The following is a 9,479-nucleotide window of genomic DNA, read 5'->3' as shown; positions in this document are numbered from 1 at the left end:
ATTCCAGCACTTTGGGAGGCTGAGACAGGCAGATCACCTGAGGACAGGAGTTTGAGACCAGCCTAGCCAACATGGTGAAATCCCATCTCTAGTAAAAATATGAAAATTAGCTGGGCATGGTTGTGCCTGCCTGTAATCCCCGCTACTTGGGAGGCTGAGGCAGGAGAATTGCTTGAACCCAGGAGGTGGAGGTTACAGTGAGCCAAGATATTGCACAACAGCAATTCAGCCTGGGTTACAGAGCAAGATTCTATCTCAAAAAAAAAAAAAAAAAAAAAAAAAAAAAAAAAAAAAAAAAAGTGGTAAGGCTGGAACTAAAACCTGTGTCCCCTGACTCTCATCCTTAGTGTGAGAGGCAATGTCCCTGCAGACGAGGCCAGTAGTATTTGTTCAGAGGATTCCTAGTGTCCACACTTGCATGGAACAATCTTGCCTTTCTTTTAGCTTCCTTGGGCTGAGGACTGAACTCTCATCTGGCAAAAGCAGAGGCTTCTCTTGAGTGAATGTATTTCTTTCCCCTTGATTTTCAATTTACACTTTCCCCAACTTGGTAAAATGATCAATCTACTTCTCCTCGCTAATACCGCATGATATGATACAGGGGCCAAACTGGGCCTTCTAACTTTCTTTGAGTTAGCCCTTTGAGTGTGTTAGGGTTTTCTTTGGGACTCCATTTGAGGCAGCTAATGTGTGGTGTGACTGAGAATATCACACAACTTAGGACGAGGGAGCCTGACACCCAATGCCAGTTTTTATCACTAGGGAGTTTTTGCTGCAAGTAACTGCAAGTAAATGAAAATAAACTAAATTAAACTTAACACCTAATGAGGTGTTTTTTTTTTTTTTTTTTTTTTTTTTTTTTAGCTTATGGAACAAGGTATCCAGAGTTATGGCAGTTCCAGAGGTGTGTAGTTCAGCAGCTCAATGCCATCTCAGCCTCTGTAATCTGTTTGACCTATCCACCTTACCAGGTTCCCCCATGGCCACAGACGACTGCTGTGGTACCAGACATCACATATACATTAAGTGACTCCCAGAAAAAAGATGTTTCCTCCCATTTGCCTCTTTATTAGCTGAAGTTTCTCAGCTGACATTTTCTCAGGTCCTACTGCCCAAGATTGGATCACATGTTTGCCCTAAACTAATCATTGTCAAAGGGACTGAGACAACCGTGATTGGTCTAGACCTATTATGATTGATTCCTTGGTGGTCTGGGGAGAAGGGCCACCTTTCCTGAACATATGGCCTGGTAGGAAGTGACACCAAAACAAAATGGAAACTGTCAGCCACAAAAAGTAGATGTGTGTATATGTGCAGGGTTAGAGGAATTTGTGTGTGTGTGTGTGTGTGTGTGTGTGGAGTGGGTAGTCAACAGTGTCTGCTCTGGGCAAATCACACGAAGTCCCTGAAAGGCAGGAACCAAGAAAATCCCCTGTCAGGTCCATAGGAATGAAGATTAAAGTGCCCCAGAAGAAAACCACAATAAGTAAGGCATATCTCCAATATAACTTTGGTTTTTATTCAGCTCTTCTCATTTTGCTCTTTATAATACCTTGCAATGAGAGATGGCTTTCACAACTTTATTGTGCACATCACCTGGAGGTGTCAGATGGTAAATCTGTAAACAAACCACACACTATTGTGTGATACACAGGGGAAGTGTGGAGTCTCCATTCTCTACTCCTTCTTTCAAATGGGCCCAGTTGACACCATCTCCAGCTTCAGAGGAGGATCCTCATGACTCCTGGCTAATCAGAGCCTGGCATCCCCTTGGCTGTGGTAACGGGTCTGGAGATGGGCAAGTTGGCCCAATCAGATTGAAGGAAAGGACTGCAGTTGCACCAGGGGAAGATTCCTTTTTCCCGATCCTGCTGTTTGGGAACAGGAAGCACCCAGCTCTACTGTCCCTGGAAGCCACCTTGTGAACACAAGGGGACAGATATTAAATTATATCTGACAAGAGGAAGACAGAGCTGAGCAAGGGAAAGACACTAGGGCCTCAGCAGCATCACTGAGCTGAAGCTGGGGTCTCCACCTTTGACCTTGCTGAGTAAGATGACAGTTTTCCTTATGACTTAAGTCAACTTGAATTGATGATTTTGGCTACTTGCAGCTGAGAGCATCCTTATTGAAACAGGAATCAGTTATTTTCTTTTACAAATGAAGAAACTGAACAAGAGAAAGGAAGTGAGCTGCCTCGGGTCCTATACCCAACAGAGTGATGGGTAACTGAAAGCCAAGTCTTTTGACCCTGAGGTGGCTTGTTTTTTTTCTACTCAATTCCCTCCTATCATGGGGGACTTCTTATCGAGCAAAAATTATCTTGAGGTGCTCTGAGGAGTCTGAGGGGAAGGGTGAAATGTTTCCTAGGGCACCAATAGGGTCTGGATGGGAAATCTAATTCCTTCTGGGTTGGCTGCTGGCTGCCATCTGGTCGTAGATAATTATTACCCTGCCCTTTCTTTGTCTAACTGGCTCTGCAGTAGGAACAATTGATTCCAATGAATCGTGCTGGTAAACAATATCTTCTGCTTCCCGGGGACAACTTATAAAACAAAGGATGAGGGTTCCCCCACTAAGAGGGAGGGAGCAGGGTGGAGAAGGGGCATAGACTAAGGAGCCATGGTAACAGGCACCTCTGAGTTTGGTCATGGGGAAAATTCAGGCTCGGGCAGACCCAGCAGCTGGAGCCATTGTGAGGTTGTTCTAAGGGCCACACCACTCCATCTATGACACTCTGTTAGTTTCAGAAAGGAGCTCACTGGTAGAATTCCCATTGCATGGAAGTTGGTCTGTGATGCACACCAGCTGTAACCTGGCTGATCCCAGGGGGAGCTCTGGGGCTAAAATGGCTCATCAGAGTTGTTCCACATTAGGTGGAAATAGCCTGGCCTTTACACTCCTACCTTCATTTGTCATTAGATATGGGCTACCCTTGGAAGGATGTGACTTGGGACTAGGTGGCTCTCTGCAGCCGAAGTGATCCTGGAGGGGCTGACAGCAGAGGGGTGACCTCTGACTGTGTTCCTGGCAGCTGCATCACTAGTCATTCTTGAAGGGGATCTGGGTGGTGCATCTGTGTTCATCATACCTTTCCCTACCAACTACTCACTGAGAATTTCTCATTTTGGATTTGCCTCCTAGATTCAAGGTAACACTGCCTTGAATCTCACATCATACAGTAACTACTGTATGGTAACTTAGTCTGTATTGCCCAAATGTGTATTTTCGTGGGAGTTCTGGGGACTGTGACTCCATCTCCTTGCCCAGCCATGGTGATTCATAGGGGTGGGGCTTCTTGAACAGGGAGACTGTTGCACTATCTAGGTTTATGCCTCATGTCTGCTGTGAACCCTGGTGGCAATGCAATGCTCAGCAACTAGCAGTCCACCTTAAGTCTTAGAGGCCATCTCTTGGCTTCAGAAGGGCCTATCAGGCTGGGAAGTGGTTCTGGCCCTTTATGGATGGATGGTTAGAGTCAGTGCTGTTATCGCCGTCTAGCATAATATATATTTTACTGACTGGCTCTTGCTGGGGCCAGAAGTGGGACCCAACCCCAGTCTGTGATGCAAGTTAGTTGCAAAGCCTGACTTTGTCTCTTTTTCCCCATCTATAGAACACAGATAATATCTTCTTTTCTGTTTGTAGTAGAAGACTATTGTGAAAGCAAATCTAGTAACAAATACGAAAATAAAAAGAAGACTACAGAATTGTGAAACAGTGCCACTATCATGTCGGTTATTATCAGAAGTGGCTGCTGAACTGCATGGAAACAATACTTCATATGCCTTGGCTTCATCCTAGAAAAGACAGATGCCAAATGCAAAGAATTTGACTTTGGCCTAGTGGTTCTCTGTGCATCAATTTTCTCTGCAGAAGAACCAGATCCTTTTCCCTAGAAGACCCAGCTTGAATCTCACCTCTGTATTGGTTAGTGATGGATCACTTTTCTGATCTGTTTGCCTTGTGTTTACTCCTGCCACACTTACCAACCTGGTCATCTGAAAGTCTTGGTTCGGTGTGTAACACGGGTAAGAGGATCAGCTCTTGGAATTATCTCCCTTCTTTTTCCCATCAGAGCCTCCCAAGTTCAGAGACAGACAGGGCTTTGGGCAGCAGAGGCATTCCCAGACTGTGGCCCACAATTGAGAGGAGCTGGCGTGGGTGCCTGGCAGGTGGCCAGAGATGCTGGGAGATGGGCATGGGGTCAGAGCTGCCCTGTGGCACGTATTGGGCTTAGAGACTCATGGGATGCACTGACAGAGACTTTAATGATAATTTGTTGCAATTCCTGCCTTTTCTTTCCCCTCCCCTACCAATTTAATAGTCAAAAAACATTTTTGGAGCACCTTAAACATGCCAGGCCCTGTGAAAGGGAGGGGAGATTAACATTGAACAAAACAGATTAAAATCCCTGGCCTCATGGGACTTACACACTGGTTTGAGGTTCTTCTGAGGGAAGAACATTCATTCCTGGGGGTGTGAGCAGCATGTGCAAAGGCCCTGAGATGGATCCTCAAATTTGAGGTATAGCTGGTGGGACTGGGGAGACTGGCAGGTAGGAGATGATCAGAGAGACAATAGGTGCTGACAGTGGAGCACCACAAAGGATCTTGCAGGTCTTTGCAAGGACTCTGGCTTCTGCTCTGAGTGAGACAGGAGTCATTGCAGGGTTCTGAGCTAAGGGTAGCATGATCTGGCATGGATTTAAAATGGTGTGTCTGGCTGGTGAGTAAATAGACTGTCGGACGCAAAGGGTGGAGCAAGGAGATCAGTAAGGTGTCTGTTGTAGTAATCCAGGCAAGAGGGAGGGTGGCTTGGATGGGGGCATATCAGTGGAGGTGATGAGAAGCAGTTGGGTTCTAGAAGCATCATGAAGCCAGTATTGGAAAAAATTTTTTTTCTCATTAAACTTTTTTAATGGGTCTCAAAATTCTGTGACAAATTTTTGGTCAAGTTGTTTCCATTAAAAAGTACTGATTTTAAAAACTAATAACTTAAAACTGCCACACGCAAAAAAGAAAACCAAAGTGTTCCACAAAACATTCTCCTTTCCTTCTGAAGGTTTTACAGTGCATTGTTATCATTAACCAGTCTTTTACTACTAAACTTAAATGGCCAATTGAAACAAATAGTTCTGAGACCGTTCTTCCACCCCTGATTAAGAGTGGGGTGGCAGGTATTAGGGATAATATTCATTTAGCCTTCTGAGCTTTCTGGGCAGACTTGGTGACCTTGCCAGCTCCAGCAGCCTTCTTGTCCACTGCTTTGATGACACCCACCGCAACTGTCTATCTCATATCACGAACAGCAAAGCGACCCAAAGGTGGATAGTCTGAGAAACTCTCAACACACATGGGCTTGCCAGGAACCATATCAACAATGGCAGCATCACCAGACTTCAAGAATTTAGGGCCATCTTCCAGCTTTTTACCAGAACGGCGATCAATCTTTTCCTTCAGCTCAGCAAACTTGCATGCAATGTGAGCCGTGTGGCAATCCAATACAGGGGCATAGCCAGTGCTTATTTGCCCTGGATGGTTCAGGATAATCACCTGAGCAGTGAAGCCAGCTGCTTCCATTGGTGGGTCATTTTTGCTGTCACCAGCAACGTTGCCATGATGAACATCCTTGACAGACACATTCTTGACATTGAAGGCCACATTGTCCCTGGGAAGAGCTTCACTCAAAGCTTCATGGTGCATTTCGACAGATTTTACTTCTGTTGTAACATTGACTGGAGCAAAGGTGACCACCATACCAGGTTTGAGAACACTAGTCTCCACTCGGCCAACAGGAACGGTATCAATACCACCAATTTTGTAGATATCCTGGAGAGGCAGGTGCAAGGGCTTGTCAGTTGGACGAGTTGGTGGAAGGATGCAGTCCAGAGCCTCAAGCAGCGTGGTTCCACTGGCATTGCCATCCTTACGGGTGACTTTCCATCCCTTGAACCAAGGCATGTTAGCACTTGGCTCCAGCATGTTGTCACCATTCCAACCAGAAATTGGCACGAATGCTACTGTGTCGGGGTTGTAGCCAGTTTTCTTAATGTAAGTGCTGACTTCCTTAACAATTTCCTCATATCTCTTCTGGTTGTAGGGTGGCTCAGTGGAATCCATTTTGTTAACACCAACAGTTAGTTGTTTCATACCCAGTATGTAAGCCAGAAGGGCATGCTCTCGGGTCTGCCCATTCTTGGAGATACCAGCTTCAAATTCACCAACACCAGCAGCAACAATCAGGACAGCACAGTCAGCCTGAGATGTCCCTGTAATCATGTTTTTGATGAAGTCTCTGTGTCCTGGGGCATCAATGATAGTCACATAGTACTTGCTGGTCTCAAATTTCCACAAGGAGATATCAATGGTGATACCACGTTCACGCTCAGCTTTCAGTTTATCCAAGACACAGGCATACTTGAAGGAGCCCTTTCCCATCTCAGCAGCCTCCTTCTCAAATTTTTCAATGGTTCTTTTGTCGATGCCACCGCATTTATAGATCAGATGGCCGAATCTACATGTCCAATGATGACAATGTTGATATGAGTCTTTTCCTTTCCCATTTTGGCTTTTAGGGGTAGTTTTCACAACACCTGTGTTCTGGCAGCAAACCCGTTGCGAAAAAGGAGTATTGGAAAATTTAATGACAGATGAGGATACTGGTACAGAGAGTGGTTTGGGCCAAAAAGGAATGATCTACTTGAAGTTGTACAGCTAGTGGCAGACTAGGACAAGAATAGCCTGGAACAAAACTGACTTCTGGGCCTGAACATTGCTTCCCTTGTGTTTGAAGTGCTTATTGGTTCATGGATGTGTGCTTGTGCTAGTGAGTGCTGTGTTAGTGTGTGCCTGTGTGTGTATGAGTGTGCCTATGTGTTAGCACGTGAGGTCCTTGCATGTGGGGGCAGGTGAAGCTGGGCTGGAGCAAATGAAAGCAGCAGTTAGAGGGAGCTGTGCCTCAGCTGACCACCTCCCACCTTGGAGGAGTCCATAACCATTGTGTGCCTCTCCCTACATCCATCCTGCCCATGCCTCCTTCTGGCCCCTTCGGGCCCAGATCCTTCCCCACCCAGCCCTGCTGATCCCAGTGCAGGCTAATCTGGCTTTCATGAGGCAGTCCTTCCCCATCTGTTCCAACAATGGTAAGGAAAGATTGAACCCTTAGGGCTTCATTCTGACTTTTTTTTTTTTTTTAACATGTAATTTGCTCAGTCCAAGTCCCAGGTGACCATCTCTGTGACTGGGTATCTCTTTGCAGCTTGGAGCTGGAATGGGGACAGGAAGGCATGGCAGATGGGGTAGATGGGAGAGGATGACTCACACAAGATAATGGCAGAAACAGTGATGGGATGATGTCTTTGTGTGACTCCAGGAGAAAGTAGATATTCAGTAATCACCTGGGAGAGATGCCCGTGACACTAGATGGGAATAGGGATTTTCATTAGAATACCGGAAAGACCACACTGGCCATCACTGAGGCCCAGGGTTCCTCCTTGAGGTTTTCTGTGCGGGCTTCTCCTGGTTCTCGCACCAGCTAGCTGTGACGTGAGGCGCAGGCAGTGCTTCTCCTAGTTAGCTATCCTAGACACGTTGGCCAGGAATTTATATAAGACTTTGGTAAGTCCAGTCATATTTTAGCATGAACTTCATCCTGGGGTATTGATTACATGAAGATGCAAATGTCAGTTCCCTGCTATCCACCAACCAGAATGGACATCATGAATGATTTGGGGCAAACATCCCCACGTTTGTTTCAAATCATTGCTTCCTAAAAGTGCTCACTAGAATTACCTGGAGAGCACTTAAAAATTAATTTTATTTAATATAAAAATGTAAAAAGTGCTACAGTGACAAATCTTCCCATACCTCATTAGTGCATTCCCCTCCACTGTGTTACCACTGTTATAGGGTCTGTGGTACCCTCTCAGAGTGTCTCATGAAAGCAAATATTGATAGAGATTCTTTCCTCTCACCCACTTTCTGTACAAAATGAAGCATTCTAGGCATATTGCTCCACATGCCACTTCTTTCACTTAATGTATTTTAGATTTCTTTTTACATTGGTACATAAAGGATTTCACTTTGGGTTTTTTTGTTGTTGTTCACAGAGATGGACAGCCTGGCCTGGTCTGGTTCCTCAGTGAAGAGGAGCCCACCACTTCCTGTGCCAGTCCACTTCTTTGTTGTACAACTGTAGGGGTTTAATTCAGTTGCCTTCAATGTTGACGGAGTACCTACTGGGTCTTATGCACTCATTGAGTGGTGAGAGGACACAACCCTTGTCCCCAGGGAATTAACAGCTTGATGAGGATGGCAGATACATGGATTAACCCTAATGCACCAGGAGCATTGTGGCAGGGCCCCTGCCTAGCCTAGGGGGCAGTATGAGGGTGATACTCAGAGGAGGAGGTATTCAGCTGCGTATTAACAATCTGTATTCATTTTCTGTGGCTGCTTTCACTAGTTACCATCCCCTTGGTGGCTTTAAACAACAGAAATTTATTCTCACAATTCTGGAGGCCAGAAGTCTGAAATCAGTTTCATGGGGCTGAAATCATGGTGTTGGCCAGGCCACGTTTCCTCTGGAGGCTCCAGAAAAGAGTTCATTTCTTGCCTCTTCTAGTGTCTGGTGGCTGCTGGCATTCCTTGGCTTGTGGCTCCACTCTTGGCCCCAGCCTTCACATTGCCTTCTCTTTGGTTTGTGTTAAGTCTCCCTCTGTGTCTTTTGTGTAAGAACATGTGATTGTACTTAGGGCCCACCTGGATCATCCAGGATCATCTCCCCTTTTTTAAGATCCTTACATCTGCAAAGACTTTTTTTTTCCTGTAAAAATAACATTAATAGGTCCCAGGGATTAGTTCTTGATACCTTTGAGTGGTCATTGATCAGCCCGTAGCAGAAGAGCGGAAACAGCCTGCTGAGGAAGGAGAGGAAAGCGTTCAGGAGGGAATGCGCATGTGCAAGGCACAGGGAACCCTGCAATCTCTCTTTTCCCAGAGTCCATGGCCTCTGGCCATGTGAAGAAATGGCACAATTCTTCTAAATCTTCATTTGCCCCAGATGGGCCTGCATCTATCTTTGCTGATTCTTTGGAGGGTGCTCTTATGGCTGTGGGCTCTGTGGCTGCACCGGAGGTCTCTAGTTCCTGGCCTTTCACAGTCTGCACCTGTGTCCTCCACACATGTTGTAGAACAAAGCTGGTCCCTAGGGACATTGGGAAGTGAGGGAGATTGGTTTTCAGTGTCTTCCTCTCTTTGTGATGCTTGTTCTCCACTCTCTTCAGATGATTTTATTTATTCCTTCACAAACATATATTCAGCTTTGTCTACATGCAGGTCCTGTTTCTGGTACTGGGGATATGGTGTTGAATGAGACAGGTGAGATCTGTGCACTCCCAGAGACTGTAGTTTAGAGGAAGAGGCAGCGGATAAACTAGTGAGAAAATATAGAAACAAGCTCATTTCAGACAGTGGGGA

The 9,479-nt window shown here is 45.8% G+C and overlaps 1 pseudogene across 1 annotated transcript; it reads right to left on the bottom strand.

Moving 5' to 3' along the window:
* Window positions 1-4,895: 4,895 nt before the first annotated feature.
* LOC100587962 lies at window positions 4,896-6,622 on the bottom strand (annotated as a pseudogene). The gene has a single exon (XR_004029628.1). The product of XR_004029628.1 is annotated as an elongation factor 1-alpha 1 pseudogene (transcript).
* Between the last annotated feature and the right edge of the window lie 2,857 nt (window positions 6,623-9,479).

This window comes from Nomascus leucogenys, chromosome 4 (genome assembly GCF_006542625.1).
Source record: "Nomascus leucogenys isolate Asia chromosome 4, Asia_NLE_v1, whole genome shotgun sequence".
Lineage (NCBI taxonomy): Eukaryota > Metazoa > Chordata > Mammalia > Primates > Hylobatidae > Nomascus > Nomascus leucogenys.
The sequence above is the reverse complement of the archived record's forward strand: the minus strand, read 5'-3'. Positions and strand labels throughout refer to the sequence as shown.